Source organism: Petaurus breviceps, unplaced genomic scaffold (assembly GCF_028583685.1).
Source record: "Petaurus breviceps papuanus isolate PSGF00001 unplaced genomic scaffold, PetGlider_PUasm1.0 151, whole genome shotgun sequence".
Classification (NCBI taxonomy): Eukaryota; Metazoa; Chordata; class Mammalia; order Diprotodontia; family Petauridae; genus Petaurus; species Petaurus breviceps.
The window spans coordinates 3,125,103-3,146,763 of record NW_027185712.1 but is presented as its reverse complement, the minus strand read 5'-3'; the positions used below and the strand labels follow the sequence as shown (position 1 = coordinate 3,146,763).

General features: G+C 37.7%; 1 long non-coding RNA gene and 1 pseudogene across 2 annotated transcripts in view; both read right to left on the bottom strand.

Moving 5' to 3' along the window:
* LOC138153524 (uncharacterized) overlaps nt 1-21,661 on the bottom strand; it is a 484,393-nt gene that overhangs the window by 177,836 nt on the left and 284,896 nt on the right. The window lies entirely within an intron of this gene.
* Nucleotides 20,238-21,568, bottom strand: LOC138153506 (ubiquitin domain-containing protein 1 pseudogene; annotated as a pseudogene).

The following is a 21,661-nucleotide window of genomic DNA, read 5'->3' as shown; positions in this document are numbered from 1 at the left end:
AAAACATTCTTTCTTAAAGCAACAAGAAAAGAAACTGAGAGGTAGGCAGGTCTCATATTTAGAATGCAATTCATTTCCAATTTAGCACCTCAAATCATTTCTTGCAGTTCCATAGGCAATTAGAAGACTTCATCATCATACAGTAACAACCTTTCAGCCACTGATGACCAGAAGTAGTCACCGAAGTTTCCACATGGTTGGATTGAAAGCAGACTGAGAATAATATATATACACACCCTAAGGACTGGCCCCTCATTTTCCAGTCTTCAGGTCCCCCTCTCCTCCAAGGTAGCTTGGAGAGGGAAGATACTACTACCTGGGTGTGGGCAGAGGAGAATGGAAGGAAACACTTGAGCTCAGTCATGAAGAATACCAGGATTCCAAATGTCAGAGGTGAGAAAAATTATTCCAGGCTTGAGGAAATAGCCAATACAAAATCATAGAGATGGAGAGTTGTGTGTGGGGAACAGTATGTGTGAGACCAGGATTGCTAGGCTGTGATATAGCTAAAGGCAAGTAATATGGAAGGAGTATGGAGAGGCATGAAAGGACCAGAATGTGATTGCCAGACCTGGGAGTTTTATTTGATGCTAGAGATAACAGGAAATCATTAGAGTATAAGGAATTTTGAGTAGGAACTTCTAATTATAAAATGGATAGAGCCTTATAATTATTTTCATTTATAAAAGTTAGTGGCATGATACTTTTTGATGACAACAAAAACTTTAACCATCCCCCTCTCCTTTCCTTCCTCACTTCCCCCTTTCCCCAAAGGATATTCTACCTTTATAATACAAAAAGGCAGAAAATAGAATCAATTACCAAGTTCTGTTATTGCTCCAGGAATAAAACAGAAAAATAACAATCCACAAGGATAATGATGTCCAGGAAGTAATGATCACACACAGGCTGGATTCCTTCAGTGACAAACATATTTTGCAATAATGTGAAAGAAATAGAAAATGATACTTCTAATTCATCCTCAGTAGAGCATTAATTCTGAGTTGTTCCTCCACTTATAGGGATTGTTTTGTACTGAGTCATCCACACTCTCTCAAACAGTCCTCTCCTCTCCATCCACTCCTTGACCAGCTTATGGAATGTATGTCTATGATGTGCTATGCAAGTAGATGGCACAGTGAATAAAATTCTGAACTTAGCGTCAGGAAAGCTTGAGTTCTCAGATACTGTGTGACCCTGAGAAAGTCATTTAACTAGGATCTACCTCAGTTTCCTCATCTGTAAAATGAGGATAATAACACTTACCTCCCAAGTGTTATTATGAGAATCAAGAGAGACAACACGTATAAAGATTTTTTCCAAGCCTCAAAGCACCATATAAATACTAACTATGGTTCATATTAAAGGATTTTGGAACTGACTTTTTTGAGATGTTCTCATCTAAACTCTTCATTTTGCCAAGTCCATGATTTTCTGAAGTAATTTGCCCAAGGTCACACTAGTTTGTGGCAGATACAAGCATAGAATCCAGAACTCCTTACACTGCCCATGTGATATACCATGAGCCCTCTGTGGTTACATGGTTTTTGCCTATATTGGATGCTTAATAAATGTTTATTGAATTGAATCTGTTGGATCTAGAAGAGAGAAAAGGGGATTGTCCACAAAGAAACCCAAGCTATGACATTATATCCCTGCAACCATCTAAGCAAGTCAGTCAACAACTAAAGCTAGGCATACCTGGGCACACAGCTAATTGTTGACCCCAGCTTGAACTCTTGAGATTTTGAAATACCAGATAGTATAAAAAAGCACAAGTATTGATGAATTGTGCTATCTGACAACACCAGTAGGTGGAGCTCTAGTATCTAATTCTGCATGTAGCAATTTTTTTATAGAGCTGGAAAAGGGCTTGGAGATCATCAAATTACAGGTGTTCAAAGTGGGAAGGGACTTCAGAGAACCCTAGTCAGAAATGCACTGATAATTTAATCCAAAACTCTCATTTCACATTTAGTTGAAAGCCACACATTAACTTTCTCCTTTGTATATTCCTTCTACTAATTTAAGGATACATACCAATTGGGTGGCAGAGTATCATGATAAATTCTAGGGAATACACAAAGATTCAATATAGTCCCTGTTCCTTTAGGACTTAGTAGGGGAAGATGGTACGTAGACAAATGCTCAAAATCCATAACAAGGCATAACATACTTAGAAATAATTGGGTGGCTGGGAATAGTAAGAATAACAAGAAATGGAGAATCAAGGAAAGATGAATCACTTCATTTGGACATTAAAAGATGTGTTAAATAGTCAGACATAAAGAGAAATGGGAAAAGTTTCCAAAACTAGAAAATAGGGTAAACAATGTCATCAAGACGGGATGCTCAGGACATTTATGAAGGGCTGTGATTAATCCAGTTTGGCATTTAAAGGAATACATCTCAGTATATAGCTACCTACCATGGGAAAAGAGGTATAGATAAACTGGAATCCAAAGTAATTCAATAGTCATTTCTGTGACCTAATGTGCTTTTGAGTTTATAGTCAACATAAATGGATGTGATATTTGAGTATTATTGTACTTCAGAGTCTGGGTTATTTGATAGGATTTTTCTAGTGACCTAAGAAAAGTGGATAAAAGGGCAAACTCAAAATTGTCAAGTTGCAGAGTTTAGAATTTTAAAAATAAGATACCCCACACTTTGCCACAACTAGCCAGCACAGTTTCCTAAACTATGTAGCCTCAGCCCCTCCCACCCCCATCCCCCCTCTAACAAGAGTTTGGACCTGTCCAGCTCTACCATGAAAGCAACCATTGTTGGTGCTGGTGTGTGTCTCTCCTTATATGCCTCCAAGCCCTACTATAGGTTCCTTTTCACTTCACAACTGGTACCCTTTCTTATACTCTCCACCTTTTTCTATGATCAGGGCTTCTAGACATCATTTAACCTCCAGTTTTGCAAGGCTCCATTCACCTACTGCTCCAAGTTGAGATGATGAAAATGATCCCTGTCTCTCCAACCAGGGAATGGTTTACTCAGAGACCTTTACAAATGACAGTGCTACAAATATCATACACACACAGGAACAACCATGTACTGTGCCAATGAAACATTTAAATGGACACTTCATCATAAATGAGTTGGATAGGAATAGACAAATAGAAGATGAATTTTCATCCAGATGGAGCAAAAATGCAATGCATATTCAATAAACTGTGAAAAAAAACATTTAGGTTAGAGTGGAATGTTTCAGCAGAAAAGTAGAGAAAACTCAGGATGGTAAATTGTCCCCAGATTAAAGAAAGTCTTAACTTCCAGTCCAAGGATACTGTAATTTTCCTATTGGCAACTGTGAGTGATCATTGAAGGAATGTGTTGCAGCTGGGAGAAAAGCAATGAATTTAGAATCAGAGGACCTGAATTAGAATTCTGTCTCTGCCACTTGCTACCTGTTTGACCTTGGATAGTTATTGAACCTCTCTGGAGCACACAATTTCCTCATCTGTAAAATAATGGTGTTGAACTAGATGGCCTGCAATGTCGCTTCCAATTCTACATTGATGATCCTAAATTTCTATGAAACTCTGGTCTCAGAAACATAGAGTCAATAAGATACAGAACAAGGCTCTGCTTTAAGCCTAGAATACTGAGGAAGGTTAATTACAATCTATTTTGTAAGTAAGAAAGTAAAAAGAGTGGAAGAACTACTTCTACATGGGGAGAGAGCAAGAGGGAAATCAAGGGTTCTGGTTATATTGAGATGCAGATCATGGAGCCTCTAGGATATCTGGTGCATATTAAATAGTGACAAATGAATAATCACCTTCATCATCATTGTCTCCTGAGGAAACATAACTTTGTTTGAATAAATTTGAATTAAAATGGACATGGGTAATACATTCTAGGAAATCTATTCTGGTACTAATTACAAAGGCTGCAGAATTTCCTTTTCTGGAAATAGAAAGAAAAGGGATAAGGAAAAGATCACCAGGACTCTTGATTCTACTAATTACAAGCTGCATGAACTTGGATAAGTCAAATGACTTTTGTAAATCTTAGTTTCCTTATCTATGAAATGAGGTGAGTGAATGAGGTAATCAGCTTTTAAAAATATTTACTTATTCATTCATTCATTCATCTATTTTCATAAGCATTTATTATTTATCTCCCCCCATCCCAAATGAACAATTAAAAAAAAGAAAAACCTCATGATGAATATGCATAGTCCAGTAAAACCACTCCCTATAATAACCATATATATATATATATATATATATATATATATTTAAGTCTCATTTCTTCATTAAAATCTATCACTTCCCTGGAATGAAATGGGTGATTTCCATTCCTCTAGACTAGGGATTCATTATTGTACTTATCAGAATTCTAAAGTTTTTTCAAAGTTGCTTTTCTCTATAATCCATTTCAGTACAATACAACATTCTTCATGTGTCTTTCCATATGTATGTATGTATGTATGTATGTATGTATGTATGTATGTATGTATGTATGTATTTGTGAACAAGGGCATCTGTTGTGTCTTCCTGGCTTTGAACTGTATTGAACATAAGCAAATGGCTTATTGCAAATATACCTTCTACCAGAGGTGTGGATGACATCATCATTTCAGCACCCAAACAAAGGTAAAATACCCAAGTTTTCCATACTACATCAATCATCCTTTTCCCTGCAAACTTGGTTCTAAGGTACTTAGCTTATGTTCTTGCTGGTTTATAGGTGGGGAAGGGATGAAGGACTGGAAAGTAGAGAAAAGAGGGAAAGAGGCACAGGATTCAGGGAGGGACATAACAGATTTTTACTGCTGTTTATTGGTTCACTTTTATAGGTTAGAGGTATATCCTTGTAATGTCAAGCAAAGTAGTACTTTGCTGCTTGTTTCAGCTATTCAAGTGCATTTGAGCCTCACCTTTGATTGTGTCAAGTCTTTCTTGGAAACAGTATATATTTGTATTGCCCTTAATAGGCCTAAGGAAGTTTGGAGACCTTCCCTGTCCTTAATAGACCTAACATCATCACATGGAGCCCATGGTGGGAGGAGCTTGCCAAAAGAGAGGAACAGGAAGGGTGGAATAGGAAGCGTGAAACAGGAAGGAGCAGAGCAGTTAAAAGCTGGAGCACAAGCAGAGACCTAGCAGAACTGAAGAGGGAGAATGCTTGTGGTTTTGGTGCTCTGTTTGTTGTTCTGTCTATTGTTCTGTGTTGATGTTACTTTGTCAGACAGAAGCACTCTGTTGATTTGTATACTTTGTCAGACAGATGCATTCTGTCTGTTGATTTGTGTACTTTGTCAGACAGAAGCACTATGTTGGTTTGTGTTAGTGTTACTTTGTCAGACAGAAGCACTCTGTCTGTTGGTTTGTGTTTTGTCAGACAGAAAGTGAATTGAGATGATAGTGCTGGCAATGTGTGTAAATATTGTAGTTCTGTTTAAGTTTTGTCTTCCTAGAAACAGAAAGCGCAAAGGGCTTGGAGTAGAGTAGTCCTTAATGAAATATGAAATAATGAAATAAAAAATATGAAACAGGAGCGAAAAACTGCCTACATGTGAATCCAGGCAAGAGCTGGGAGCAGTCAGTCTTGGAGGAAGAGCCTGGGGTCTGGAAGGCAAGATGAAAAAGAACTTTACTTGGGTACTCTGTATTGATTGATGAGATTGTGACTGACTGAATGATATGTTTTGTTTAAGACTATGTGGTCCCCTTAGTAATAAGTTGTTATGTTATATTGTTCTGAATGTTGTGCTTTAGTTTCTTGAATGTTTTGCTTTAGTTTATTGTTGATAGATAATAGAGAGCTGATAAATAAAAAGTTCACTATATTGTGCAATTAGATCCTTAAAATTATTAACAGCAGAAGTCCTCAGGGGAGCTGCTCATGATTGGCTTTACAATCCCATCCAAAACCAATAATTAAAACACAATAATAGGTAAACCAACATGGCATAGTAAAGTAAGAACCTTAGGGAGGAAAGTTGCAAGTGTGTGATTGGCTATACAATGTTAATATAGAATTTCTCAACTTTGCAGTGGCATTTGGTTATAATATATCAGAGATGTTATTGCAAAATGGCATTGATTATGTCAACATGTTGTGAGTACCTATATGTATTTTAAAGTAATTTCAATAAGAAAAGCATTATAGACCAATAAAAATATATTATAAATTCATGTATTCTACAGACAAGCATTTCAGAAATACTGCATTTAATGACTTTTGGAGACTGAGGACCATGCACAAGGATATGCTAGAGCTGGCTCAGAGAAATTAATGAGTGCTTATTGCGAAATTTTCATTGTGAGCACATACACCTCAGAAATTTGCAAAGATCACATATCAAAGCTTGAGTTATTGTTTTGTTGATTGAAAGTGACGGAGAAAATAATAATTCAGATTAAACTGAAAAGTGTTGTGTATACATTTTCTGAAAGCCAGTTGTTAAACATTTAACTAGCATCCCCCTTACAACCCAGTTATGATTTTTGCGATTTGTCTCCCTGGTTATACAATATTCATTTATTGGATGCACTTTTAAAAAGAGATGGTTATTTATTATTTCTTTTTAAGCAAAGGAATGATGAAGATACTTTACAACATTCCCTGCTTATATGACATTCATTCATTGGATGTACCTTTAAAGAAAAGTTATTATTATTTCTTTTTAAGCAAAGTCATGATGAAGATACTTTCTACAAAGATCATCATTCCTTAATATTTCAAAAGATCTATGATTTTCTATGTCACAACTCCTCCACACTTTAAAAAGATGGTTTTGTGAAATTTCTTGGCAAATACACACATATATACATACATGTATGTATATATCTGTGTGTATTTTGTATATATATAATACTTATCTTTATATATGCACATATCTAAAGAAATGTGTTTTGTGCATATGCATATATACATGTGTGCATATATATATGCATATATATATCATCTTCTTGTGAGGAGTTATTCTAAATAACAAAAATATTTCCCCACTTTCATTTTCTGGGGGTATTTCACCAATAAAGGAACTAAATAAGTTTCATAATCAAATATCTGTGGTCTCAGGCTTTAGAATCAGTATATCCTTCTTTAAGCTCCCAATGATAAAGACAATGATTTCAAGAATATCAACATTCCCACTGTCATTAAAGACCAGCACTATCTTCCCCACTGCTTCCCTTTGACTTGAAAGTTCTGTAAATTGGATTGGAAATCTGGGAAGAAATTGGGGTGAAGAAGAGATGCAATATTGGACAATTTTCTTTAAATGCTCTAATTACTCCCCACCCTGGCAGGGAAGCCTTAGCCATAAATTCTAAGTCTCTTAAGAGAAGGGATGGTACTTCTGTGGTTCTCTTTGTGATTCTAGAATTCAATCATACCTGTTTAGGCATTTAATAAATATTTTATTTCACTAAGGATTTAGAGTTGAACAGAACCTTAACTATCATGTAGTTCACTACTCCCATTTTACACAAGAGAAAACCAATGTCCAGAGAAGTGACATTACTTGCTCAAAACAGAAGGAAGAAAATAAACTATTAATCACTATTATATTCCAGTCACTATATTAAATGTTTTACAAATGTCACTTTATCCTCACAACAACCCTGGGATATAGGTACCTCCACATCAACGTCATCATCATCATTATTTTACAGTTGAAGAAACTGAAGTAGGCAGAGCTTAAGTGACTTGCCCAAAGTCACACAGTGAGGAGTTTGAGGCCAGATTTGCACGCAAGTCTTCAAGTGCACCTCTTTGACTGAATTTAAACTTTTCAGAATAAATCCCCTTAATTAAAGGATTTGTTCTGTAAAACTTGGACTCAGTCAAAGGACTGTACTCTAGGACCTATAAGGTTACCTGAAGCCTTAAGGCTGCAGGTTCCTCACTCATTGTTAGCACATAGTAGAGACTTAATCAGTGTCTATTGACTAACTGACTCTGACTTCATCTATTTTCATTACCTCATACTGCCTCATTGGAGGCCAAGTTCATGTAGATATGGTCCCTTTGGGAGGAAATGATGGAACTGCTTCTTTGAAAAAAATGTACAACTGGATACTTTTAACTTTTTAAAATCTGTGATTACCAGAAATAAAGTGCACCAACAAGGTAAAAATTGAGATGTGAAAGCAACTGGTTGTTTTGTTCACATGATGTCAACACCTACTAAATCCTCCTCTCTTGAGTTATCATGGAGTGGAGGTGATCCTGAGTTTCTTGAAGGCCATAACAAGCAGAGTCAAAGTTCTGGCAGGTCCTCTTTAGCTGGCTGAATTTCAAGTATGAACCTGGTGTGTCTCATCTAAAGACTGACCTAGTTAAATTTAGAAAGTCTTATCATAAGCCCACTAGGCACCCTGTGCTGATTTTACTTGTTTATTTGTACATTCATTCATTCATTCATTGTTCTTGTGGGGAGGTGGGTGGAAATGGGCATAGCAACTCATGAAACTACCAAGACATGGAAAAGTTGTGATATGCGACAGTCAAAAAATGAAATAATGGATGTCATACAGCTAGCATAACTGCTCTCAATAGATTGGCTGAATTGGATGGCTGGTTAGATACCCTAGCTAACCCTAATGGATTGAAGTCACAAGTGAACAAACAAGTGAAACAAAATTTGCCTATTTAGATGCCTGGTGTTAGATAATGTTTCAGGGGTTGAGGGAGGAAATAAATCCAAAATAATTGATTCAGTGACTGTCCATAAACTCACCACAGATTAATGTCTCAGGTTCTTGTATTTTGACCCATACACAGATATCTCACAGAGGTAATATAACACAGTAGATAGCCTCAAACCTAGGAAGACATAGGAGCAGTTCCTACCTCTGCATTATCCAGGGTGTATGATTTTGGTAAAGTTGCTTAAGTTCTCTAGGCAATTCTGTAAGACTATAAATTGCAGAGAAGGTGCCTACCTGCACTGGTAGAGAGTTTCTGCAACCAGGTATTTCCTATCCCAATAAAATCCCTATCCCTGTCTCTTACATAGGCAGCCTTCCAGCATGAATTTGTAAATAAACTTGCCTATATGTGAATGGGCCATTCAACCCCTTCTATATCAGAAAAATATCAAGGATTGTTTGAAACTAAGTGAAATATTTTACGTTTTTTAAAAGAGTGCCTTCCACAAGGCAAATGTGGAATTAACTACCCATATAACAAATTAAAAAGCAAAACAACCCAAAAATACCAAAAACCACTTAAAAGGTACATTTTTTAGTTCCTGTGGTCATGATGCCTTGAAGTCATTGAGATGAGGTGACATTCAGGAAGGCATCTAATTACCTCCCACTCTTGCTTCAGGAGTGACCATAATAAGCCAACACCACAAGATAGTCTGGAGAAATACAGAATAATGGCAGCCTTTTATATAATGTGCACTAGTGTATAGGTTATAAAAAATTTTCAGGTGTAACTGATCAATCAGTACTTATTTAACCATTGTCTTGATTTTTTTTAAATTAGAATACATATTTCTGTTCATATTTTTTAAATCAGAGGGATCTGATAGAGCAAATGTTTATTTTACTTAAGGTATTTTTCAGGTAAAGATTCATAATAATGTCTTGTAAACTAGCTAGTTTAATAAATATTGTCTCATTTGAAAATCTTGTGTATTGTAAATGATTTTATGCAAAATGTTAAATAGTGAAAATTGTATGCCTAAGATCATGTACAATAAAAACTATTAACCTGAAAAAAAGAAATATAGAATAATGAGAGAGGGAGGGGGGAGAGAGAGAGACAGAGACAGAGAGAGAAATGGTATATAAAACATTAAGACATCATCCGGTTTAAACTCATATCTTCAGATCAGTGAAACATTATTATCTAAATTTTACAGAATAAGTGACCAAAATTGAGTAGACAAAAAATCTTTCCAAAGGTGAGATATTCACTCTTGGAGACCTTGGCTTTGATGTCCCAAAAAGCCTAGCAGAGTGAGTCAGCAGAACCAGTTTTCATTAGGTCAAAGATTTGTATAGACTACTTCTCTGAAGTAATGAGGTAATGTAGTAATGAAAGCTTGTAATCGGGTGGTGGCAGTGGGAATGCATAGGAGGGAACAGATCTGGAAGATACTGCAGGGACATGATTTAGCATGTAGAAATAGATATAGGTGAGGGCAAAGGAGGAATGAAAGCCAACTCCAAAATTACCAGCATTAGTGACTGAGAAAATGGCAGTGCCATAAAAGAAATAAGCAAGGAAATAAGGAAAAATATTCAGTTCAATTCAAGAAATATGTATCCAGCTTCCTATGAAGCAATGTACTAGGCTTTTAGGCTGTAAGATGAAAAATAAAGTCTTTTATTAGTACCTTGTGTTTTAATAAGTGGGATCACACTTACACAAATTAGTTTCAGAGAAAAGATCACAGAAAATATAATTTAATAATTGGAAAAATCCTCAGTGTCCACCTTTTTCAGAGATTCTTAATCTTTGGGGGGGGGCAGTGTCAACCACCTTTACTAGTCTAGTGAAGCCAAAGGGTCCATTCTTGGAGTAATATTTTATATATATACACCATAAGATCACAAAGAAATCCAATCATTATGAAATATAATTGTCAAAATATTTTTAAAATTCACAAACCACAATTAAAGAACCCCTGATTATCTAGTCAAATCCACAACTGCTAAAGAATTTCTACTACAATATGTACCTGACAAGTTATCAATCACCCTTTGCTTGATGATCTCCAATGAAGGGAAATTCAACACTTCTCAGACAGACCATGCCACTTTTGGAATATAATAATAGCAACAACAATAACAACAATAGGAAGAAGAAGTTGCAGCAGCATTTTTTTACCTTTGTTGTTTAATTTGATCCTCAGAACAACCCTGGGAGTTAATTGAAATTATTATTCCAATTTAAAAAATGAAGAAACTGAAACACAGGGAGGTTAAGTCACTTGCCCCAGGTCACACACAGAGCTATTGTCTGAAATGGGATTTGAACTTGAGTCTTCCTGACTCCAAGTCCAACTCTAATTATTATGAAGTTTTTCCTGCCACAAGGTCAAAATTTGCCTTTTTGATAGTTTCAAACATTACTCCTATTTCTGCCCTATTAACCTTTAAGATTTGCAAAGTAAGTGGATAAGTTTGACTACATTAAATTTAAAAGCGTTTGCACAAACAAAACCAATGCAACCAAGATTAGAAGGAAAGCAAAAATCTGGGAAGCAAATTTTACAGCAAGTTTCTCTGATAAATACCTCATTTCTAAAATATATAGAGAACTGAGTCAAATTTATATATTTATAAAATTTGTAAATCATTCTTCAATTGATAAATGGTCAAAGGATATAAAGGAAGTTTTCAGATGAAGAAATCAAAGCTATCTATAGTCATTTAAAATTCTCTAAAGCACTATTGATTAGAGAAATGCAAATTAAAACAACTCTGAGGTGCCACCTCACACCAATCATATTGGTTAACATGACAGAAAATTAAAATGATAAATGTTGGATGGGCTGTGGGAAAATTGGGACACTAATGTACTGTTGGTGGAAATGTGAACTGATCCAACCATTCTGGAGAGCAGTTTGGAACTATGACCAAAGGGCAATCAAACTGTGCATACCCTTTGATGCAGCAATACCACTACTGGGGTCTCTATCCCAAAGAGATAAAACAAAAGGGAAAAAGATCTATTTGTACAAAAACATTTATGGCAGTTCTTTTTGTGGTGGAAAAGTATTGGAAACTGAGAGGATATCCATCAATTGAGGAATGACTAAACAAGTTGTGGTATATGACAGTAATGGAATGATGTTGTACTGTAAGAAATCAGGCATACTGATTTCAGAAAAACCTGGAAAGACTTACATGAATTGATGCAAAATGAAATGAGCAGAACCAGGAGAACATTGTACACAGTAATATTGTATGATGAAGAAACATGCATGATTTAGCTTTCTCAGCAATACAGTGATCCAAGACAATCCCAAAGGACTTATGATGAAAAATGCTATCCATCTCTAAAGGAAGAACTGATGGAGTTGGAGTCTGAATACAGATCAAAGTATACTATTTTTCACATGTTTTATTTTTCTTTATTTTCCATATGTTTTCTTTTGATCTGTTTCTTCTTTCACAGCATGATTAACATGAAAACATGTTTAACATGATTGTGTGTATGTGTATATATATATATATATATATATATCTTAAATCAAATTGATTATCATCTAAGGGAAGGGGAGGTAAGCAAGGGAAGGAAAAAATTTTGAACTCAAAATTTAAAAAATCGAATGTTAAAAATTGTCTTTATATGTAATTGGGAAAAATAAAATATTTTAAAAATACATTGTTTAAATAAAAAATATTTGCAAAAAACCATTAAATACATTTTCTTGAGATCCTTACTACATATCTTTGAGATATCTGCCCTTATTATTCCCATTTTAAAGATCTGGCAACTGAGACAAAGAGGTAACATGATTTACCCAGTCTCACACAGCTACTAAGTGCCTGGGGCAAGATTGGAATCCAGGTTTTCCTGGATCCAAGTTCAGTATATTATCCAATATAGTTAAATCTCTCTCTGCAGAGTAGAACAAGACCTATTTGAATTGTTAAGAACAAGAAAATAATTCCATTTCATTAATAAAGATGAAGAAACCATGGTATAGTAGATAGAGTTCTAGTCTCAGATCTAGGAAGAACTAAGCTGAGTCCTACTTTTGATACATACAGGCTATACAACCCTGAGCAAGTAACTTAACCTTTCATTTCTCTTGGTAATTCTTTAAGACTGCAAGAGAAAACCTGTATTGTTAGGAGTTTTCCTTCTCTAGAAGTTTCCAGTATCAAATCCATAGACCCAGTCTCTGTCCCTAAATATGTATATGTAATCCAAAAGCATATCAATTCAGTGCCTTTATAGGATGTTTCCATATCAAAATACCTAACCTACTTAGGGCCAGATCTACATGACTTTTTTTTTAAATGGTGAAATTTTATAAATGAGGAAGTCCAATGATTGTGATTTAGTCCAAGGTCACGCAATTAATAAGTATCTGAGGCAAGATGGGAATTTTGGTTGTTGTTGACTCCAATTGGGGTACTCACATACACTATGTTAGGGAGAGAAAAGGGACATGGACTGAGGAAGAGAAGCATGGATTAAAAAGTTTTTGGGAAAATGGAGGGGAAGAAGAATTGATTGCATAGCCATCTGTTTCATTAATGTAATATAAAAGCAAACACATTTTCTAATGTGACTCTGATAAATTACAAATCAATCCATAAGTGTGAGGTTGTAATAAACTATATTTGTGAACACCAAAAAAAATTGTGAATTCAGTCCATTTCCACAGTTACTCAATTCAGAGGGAAAAAATCCATTTATTTATTTGAAAACAAAACAAAAAATATTTTTCTGGAGTCAGGTTGAGCCTTTCTCTTTCTAGTCAGTCTTTGTGGTATAATTCCTCAATATTTTTCTTATCTCGTTGTAGTGAATCAAAGGTAATTGAATGAATACATGAATTTTTTTTTGCTTTTGTCTTCTACATAGAGAATCTGTTATATTTTGTGATTTAGATGTATGGTGGTATACTTACAGTCACCATTGGTGCTGTGAATATTGTTTTGGTACAACACCACAAAAGAACACCAGGAGTTAAAAGACTTATAAAAGAATTATATTCTATATTGTGATTCTAAATTAGAATCACTTAAAAGAGAAAAAAAAAGTGAAGATTGACCATGACTACATATAATCCAGTCTTATATTAATTAACATAATAAAACAATTCACTATTACATTAAGTAAAATGATAAAAAGAAAAATAACAACAATAATAATTCAGTCAAATAATCTTTCAATGTTATTATTTTGGTTGAAACTTTTTCAAATGATAAGATTGGATTTTCTACTTTTCAAGAGGTTGTTTTGATCTATCATAGAAATAGATATTGATTTCCAGAATAGATACCTGGATATTAGCCATGGATGAGACCTTGGGAGATCATCATCATCATCATCACTATCACCTTTATCATCCCTATCATCATCATAGCTAGTTAGCCTTAAAATGAGGCCTATAAAAAAGACTTATAGCTCATATATCCTGATTTCCAGGACAGTGATTTTTCTACTACCAAATCATCTTGAGTTGGTTGTCTGTCTTTATGGAAAAGTATTATACTGTGTTTGAGTTAGGGTGAAAGTGTCTCCTTTGATGCATTTTTTGAGAGGTCTAGAATAACACCAACAAAGTCTCCAGTTGTTTCGATGTGTGGTGACAAACCTCCCCCCACAAAAAATAATAATTATAAAATGTTTTATTGAATAGTTTTTAGAAGGAGAAAAGATAGTTCACTATTTTGACACTTGGATTTTACATCAATATTATCCTTTAATCTGTATAACATTGCTCTGAGGTAGGTTAGGACTGATATTATTAACCTCATTATGGAGAAGAGAAGTTAACTGACTTGAGTAAGTTCATACAGCTAACCAGTAACAGAGTAGAGACTATAAGCCAAGTTTCTGAATTCCTAGTTCAGTGTTCATTCCACTACACCAAGAATAAATGGGAACCATTTATTAACCATAACCAATCTACTGATTCTCGGGTCATAGTATATGCCACCAGAGACCTAGGATATTAATCTGAGTAATCTACCATTTCCTTTGTTTTCTAAGGACTTAAATATCTGCTTCCCTCTGCTTCTTCCCCACTATTTAAACCCTCAAGGTCTCTCTCAGGAACTTTGGAATTGATTGTGTGACATGGGAGACAGTGGCACAGGACTGCTCAGCATGACGTGCCCACATCAGAGAAGGTGCTGTGCTATCTGAGCAAAACAGAATTGAAACAGCTCAAAGGAAACACAGGATGCACATATTCAGGGAATCCACCCCAAATGTTCACATGGACTATTTGTACCTAACCTGTGGTAGAGCATTCCGATCGCATATTGGTCTGAACAGCCACAGTTAGACATACTGAAACTTGACGTTAACATAGTGATGTCCTTTTGGTTCTCTTTGAAAATAAAGGACAGCAACCAAACCCTATTTATCCTTAAAGCCCCTATTTACCTAGAAACAGGTATCCTCAGGAGCAGGGCCAAAGTTAGACTCTAGAATTAATTCTGTGGCAGGCTTTAGGTCTAGAAATCATGATTACTTTTTTGGTTTGGTATTGATTCTTTCTCCTATTCTTGAGGCTTTGCCTGATTCTTATAAACTATCACACGCAAAAACAAAACAAAACACTTGAGCTGCTAGATTCCTTAATTCATGCACTAAATACAGAGTGAAGTTTATGACCTCTAGCATGTAACTGAGATTTTGTAATTCCTCTTCCTTCTGTCTTCTTTAAAGCCTGCCTCCCTGGGTCCATAAGCTCCAGCCTGCCATGACTTTGGGTTGGCTGCCATGGCTAGCATGAAAATCAGTTAACAAATTCCTTAGAAGCATCAAATAAGCCAGAGAACTTTGGTGAGATTCATGGGGCAGGGAGGAAGTAGGGAGATGTAGTTTCTTTAGTAGTAAGAGAGACAGACACAGATATAAAGAGACAAAGAGACACAGAGAGTCACCCATTGATGCTTCAATGCACTAGAGTCTGCCTCAGTCCAGCCTCTGAAACTAACAAGAGCAAAAATCCTTCCTGGTTGAGTTGGGGATGGGGTAGGGAGAGTTATTTCTGGAGCCTTTTGACAAGAGAAGCCAGAGAAGGTCGCTTTGTGGGCTTGCTTAATTTATGGGGTTTATTTGTATCCTATAACATTCAGCAGGAAACCTAGTAAATGATGTTTGCGTGCACTAAACTGTGATAACTGAACTGATGAGTTAAAGACTTGACTGAACATTTAATGTTGCTTATTAAATAATTATGACTAGGTTTGATGAATAGCCCTGATTCCCTGAACTTCCAACTGAGCTTTTCAGCATGAGTTTCATTAGACAGACGTGAATGGAGCCTGCTGTAACCCAGCTGCAAATGAGCTTACAAACCATTTGAACTGGAAACCTTCAAATGTGAATAATTCAGGTGTCTTGGCCCATCTTTGTTGGTCCCCAAACTAACATTTAATTTATGCTTTAATGTTAGAATGGAGGAAATTATCCTATGTTTATGGTATTTTAAAAGTATTGTTTCAAGAGATCTCTATATATGCAGAATGAAAATTTAATTTTATGGATGAGGAAAATTTTCTGTAAAATTTGAAAGAAATAATAGGCATAAGCTTCAGAGGTAAAAATATTTTGCAAATCATGTAGTCCAGCCTTGTCATTTTACAAAGAAGGAAAGAGAAGCCCCCAAAAGAATAAGATAGAGGCAGCTAGGGGTTAGAGCGGATGGTGCTAGACCTAAAGTCAGGAGGATCTGAGTTCAAGTTCAGCCTCAGGAACTTATTAGCTGTGTGTGTCATCCTTGGCAAGTCATTTTACTTCCCTGCCTTCAATTTCCTTTTGTGTAAAATAGTGATGATAATAACATCTACCTCCCAGAATTAAATGAAATAATATCTGAAAATGTTTTACAAAACTTAAAGTATGATATAAATATTATTTTCATTATCGTTAGCATTATTATCACAAGTACTAAGTAGCTGAGCCAGGACTCAAACCTAGGATATTTAGCTATAAATATACTAAGTACTTTTCCCATGATTTTCAACTTTCCCATAGCCCTTGTCTGAGATATGGATTGCTTTTTCTATGAAAACAGAAACCTATTTTTGCACAAAGGAGGTAAGAGATTAGAGGTATTAAAACTTACTGAAGACAATGACATTCTTCAGTTTATGAGTGATCATGGAATCGATCTCTTGGAGCTGGAATCAACTTCAGAGCCCATTGATCCCCAAACCTCTCATCTCGAAGATAATGAGCAATAGGTTTAGAGAGATGAGGAGATGTCTACTTTTTACATTATACATACCATGCCAACTGAAACATCCTTCATTTGCTGACCCAGGTGGTCCTCAGACATTTAAAGGGTGACTGCAGTTAAGCTGCTCAAACAGTGATGGAGACATTGTCTGAAAGCTTACAAAAGAACTTGTCCAACTTAGATGGCAATTAATTTGAGCATCCAGACTATTCTCTGCTGCTTGTGCTAATTTTGGCCTAACAATTAACACCAAGAAAACACAGGTGCTCCATCAGCCACCACCACACCGTCCATACATGAAACCATTGGCCACAGCAAATAGAGAAGTTTTGAATGCTGTGGATAAGTTCACTTACCTTGGTAGTGTACTTTCCAGGGATGTACACATTGATAATGAGGTTGACACATGCATTGCCAGAGTTAACTCAGTGTTTGGGAGGTTCCGAAAGAAAGTATGGGAGAGAAGAGGTATTAGACTGCCTACCAAACTTAAGGCCTAGAGAGCCATTGGGCTGACCTTAATTTATTGTTGCATGCTTGTGAAACCTGGACAGTATACCAGTGCCATGCCAGGAAACTGAATCACTTCCACCTGAATTATCTTAGGAAGATTCTGAAGATCACCTGGTAGGATACCAGATACCGAGGTCCTCACTCGAACTAAATTGTCAAGCATTCAAATTCTGCTTCAGAGCATGCAACTCTGATAGGCTGGCCACATTATTAGAATGCAAAACATACACTTGCCAAAAAGATTGTTTTGTGGAGAACTCATACAGGGCAAGTGTTCACATGGTGGTCAGAAGAAGTGATACAGTGACACTCTCAAGGTCTCTCTCAAGAAATTGGAAATTGATTGTGGGACATGGAAGACACTGGCACAGGACCACTCAGCCTGGCATGCCCACATCAGAGAAGGTGCTGTGTTCTATGAACAAAGCAGAATTGAAACCATTCAAAGGGAACACAGGATGTGCAAATTAGGAGAATCCACCCCAAATGTTCACATGGACTATTTGTGCCCAACCTGTGGCAGAGCATTCTGAGATTATATTGCTCTTATTAAACACAATGATACACATTGATACTTGACTTTAGAATAGTGGTGTCATTTTGGTCCTCTTCAAGAACAAAGGACAACAACCAACCAACCCACAAACCAGTATCCAGACACAGCACACTGTTGCTTCTCTGTTCATTTTTCCTTTGCCAATGAAGGTAAAGAAAGTGGTTTACATATTTTGTGTAAACCCAATGAGTTAATCAATCATGAAAAAAATTATTGATTATGCTCATTGGCTTGTCAGTCTTATTCTAGGTGTCCTGGGTCATACAAAAATAACATAAGTTTTATAAGGAACATCTTCACAATTGTCCAGGAAGCCAGGTCATATCATATACTACTTTACAGGTGAAATAAGTATGAAATGACTTGCCCATGTGTAATGGTAATGGTAATTTGAAGATCTTCCCTGCCTCTTGTATTGGCAAGCTAACAGGTTCTTAGCACTTAGTTTCAAGTTTGTAATTGTGTCAAGTATTAAGATCCAGAACTTGTGAATCTCACAGTGAGATGGACTTGTTGATGTAACAGGAAGGGGCTGGAACAGGAAGGAGCTGATACCTTATATAAAGAAAAGCCCAATGGGGCAGCTAGGTGCAGTGAATAGAGCACTGGCCCTGGAGTCAGGAGGACCTGAGTTCAAATCCAGCCTCAGACACAACACAAAACTTAGCTGTGTTATGTTGGGCAAGTCACTTAACCCCAATTACCCTCCAAAAAGAAAAATAAAACAAGCTAGAGAGCCAGAACTTCTGGGAGTGAGCATTGTGGAGGCACAACAGCTACTGCTGGAGAAAGAGAGAGAGAGAGAGAGAGAGAGAGAGAGAGAGAGAGAGAGAGAGAGAGAGAGAGAACTGCCAGGATCCTGACAACTTCTCAGAACTGCAACAAATTGAGAACAGAATGGAGAAAAGAACTTGTGGTGCCAGAACTTCTCCTGAGAACTTCTTCTGAGAACCAAATTGAGAACTTCTGAGAAATGAGAAGAGAGGAGAACTGGGAGGAAGCATGACTGTGGTGCCAGTACTTTGTCTGTCTGTTTTGATTTACTTTGTCAGATTCATCTGCTGAGAGAGGACATTGCTGTTGTTACAGAAGCCCGGGGACCTTGCTGCTGGTTCAGAAGCCCTGAAAGAGGATTTTCTTATTGTATGTTTTCAGCAATCATGGAGAAATCATGGTCTTGCTGATGATTTCAGAGGTCCTGGGGTTATACTGATGATTTGTGTTGATTCCTCAGACCTTGTTGTTGGGTCTATGTTGATTTCACAGGCAGAAAGTGAATCGATGAGGAAGCTGGCAATGTGAATGAATGTTATTGTAGCTTTCTTAAGCTTTGTTTTCCCAGGAACAAAAACCATGAAGGACCTGAGGTGGACTAGACACTGTGAGCTTTGGTATGGAACAGCAACTGGACAAGGAGCTGAACAACAAAGAGCTGGCAGGGTCTGGGACCATGGAAAGGGAACCATGGAAGCAGAGAGCCAACCTTGAGTCAAGATGAAAAGACCTCTCCTTGGGTGTTTAATGGAAACTGAGAATATCATGATTTACTTGGGGTGGAGAACATTGACCTTTACATTTAGATGATTGAGTTAAGGACTTACTAATTAAGGATGGTTGGAAACTAGTCTCCAATTAAGAAGAAAGACTTTTTGATTGAAGAGATTACGACTATGTGACCTACAAGCATGGAAAACTTTTGACCTCTGTATTTTGTGTCAATTAAGGAGGCTTGCCTCCTTAAGAATGATTGAGTTACTAAATGAATGTACTTTATTTAAAACTATGTGACCACTTTGGTGAAAACTACCTGGCCATTTTAGTGATAAGACGTTATACCATAACATGGTGAATGTTGTATTTTGATTTTCTGTGAATGTTTTGTCTTAGTTTGTTACTACATAAATAAAGAGTTCACTATACTGTGTAATCAGAACCTTGAAAGCTGTTCACATCAGCAGTCCTCTGGAAAGCTGCTTATGTTTGGCTTTATACCACGTTAATACTTGACAGTCTTATACTATACCACTCTTCTCTGCTTCATGCACAGGTCCACATATTTACATATTCTCATAGCATTCACTACAGTTCTTTGCACATAACATGTATTAACAAAACATTGGTAAATTAAGTAGATTGGAAATTCACAATATCACCAAATCTCAAAATTTGCATAACTCTCAGAGGCAATATAATTTAATCAATTTATGACTAAGAATCTTTTTTTGTTGTTTTGTTTTTGGAAGAAGCAAAAGGTTTTATTGATAAATGTGCAAATATTTCTGTACACAGGGACCCACCATGGGAAAGAACCAGCCTGGAGACAGCCATGCTAGGGTTCCATCTGGGAAGATGATTTTGTCCAGAAATATTCTGGAAAGGCTCAGGAAACCTTTGCCATACACCTCACCCCTGCCAATTGTGCTGGGGCAGTGAAAGAGGCGATGACCCCCACTATCTCTCACTGCTCCCTGGGATTCACCGTTGGTCCCCTTCACTACTGGGGAACTGGCACCATGCCCACAACAGGGAGGGGGGAGGGGAGGCAGAAGCTGCTTCCAACCCTGAGGAAAAAGCTGGTAGCACAGCCTACAGCATTAGACTAGATAGATCTGGGCCCACTGGGCCAGGGGATGGTGGCCCTTTAGCCAGAAATGATTTGCCCTACCCTGCCATGGGAGAGGTGTAACTAGAAGGCCACCTTGCTAACCCAGGAGAAGCGAGCAATCCTCTGCATTGCTTGCACCGGGGTCAGCAAAAAATCCTCTTCTGGGGGCTTGTCTATAGTAGCACTGCTTCTCAGAGCCTTTGTTAAGCAGCCCCAGAGGCAGCTAGCAATGTTCCTTCACTGCCCACAAAGCAGCAACCAAGGAAGGTATCACCTGAAGAGGATGAGAGTCCTCAAGGGCAGCAGGAGGGGAGGCCTGGTGTCCCAGGTGGAAGAAGGAGCCCCTTTCCTTGCCCTCCCTCTGGGAGTATCAGTCCCGGGGTGGCAGGGGCTGCTTGATGATGGATCTTGGTCTCCTGTAGCCGCATGCGATCTGTGAGCAGCTTCCCGGAAAAGAACCAGCGCTTCCAGGAAGGCTCAATGCCCTCCTGGGCGTGCAGCTGCCTCGTGAGCTGCCCAATTGTGTCAGATAGGCTGGCGTTGAGCCTCACGTCCTTGCCGGTGGACAGGCACACCTTAAGAGGGAACTCACATGGGGTACTGGGGGCTGGTCCTGGAGGTTCCACCCCATCATCCTCATTGCGCTCTAGAAGCAAGTTGACTGGTGGTGCCAAGCAGTAGACAGGGAGCTGATAGCGATTGCCTAGCTCATCATAACACTTACTCAGAGAACCATGGGGCAAGGTGATGCTAGCTCCATCTAAGATGGCCTGAGCTAGCTAGTCGTTGGCCTCCACTGCAAAGGTGGCTGCCTTCAGCGCATCCCAGATCTCCTTCCGGCCTTTGAAGGCTGGCGCTGTGTCCCAGAACTCATCCCGCTTGCTCCGAAGCTGACTCTCTGTCATGAGGTAATCACTCTTCCATTTGGGCCGCTCCTTCTTCAGGGGCTTATTACGTCCTGCTTGCTTGCGGGGGTGTCCCGGCGCAGCGGCCTGTCTCGGCACTGTCTCCCCACGCAGTTGCCCATGGCTGCTGCTCAGACCGGCGCCATGCACCGGCTGCAGGCTGGACGCTCCTCTGACGCCCGGAGCGGGTCCCGGGCCACTCCGCACTCAACTGC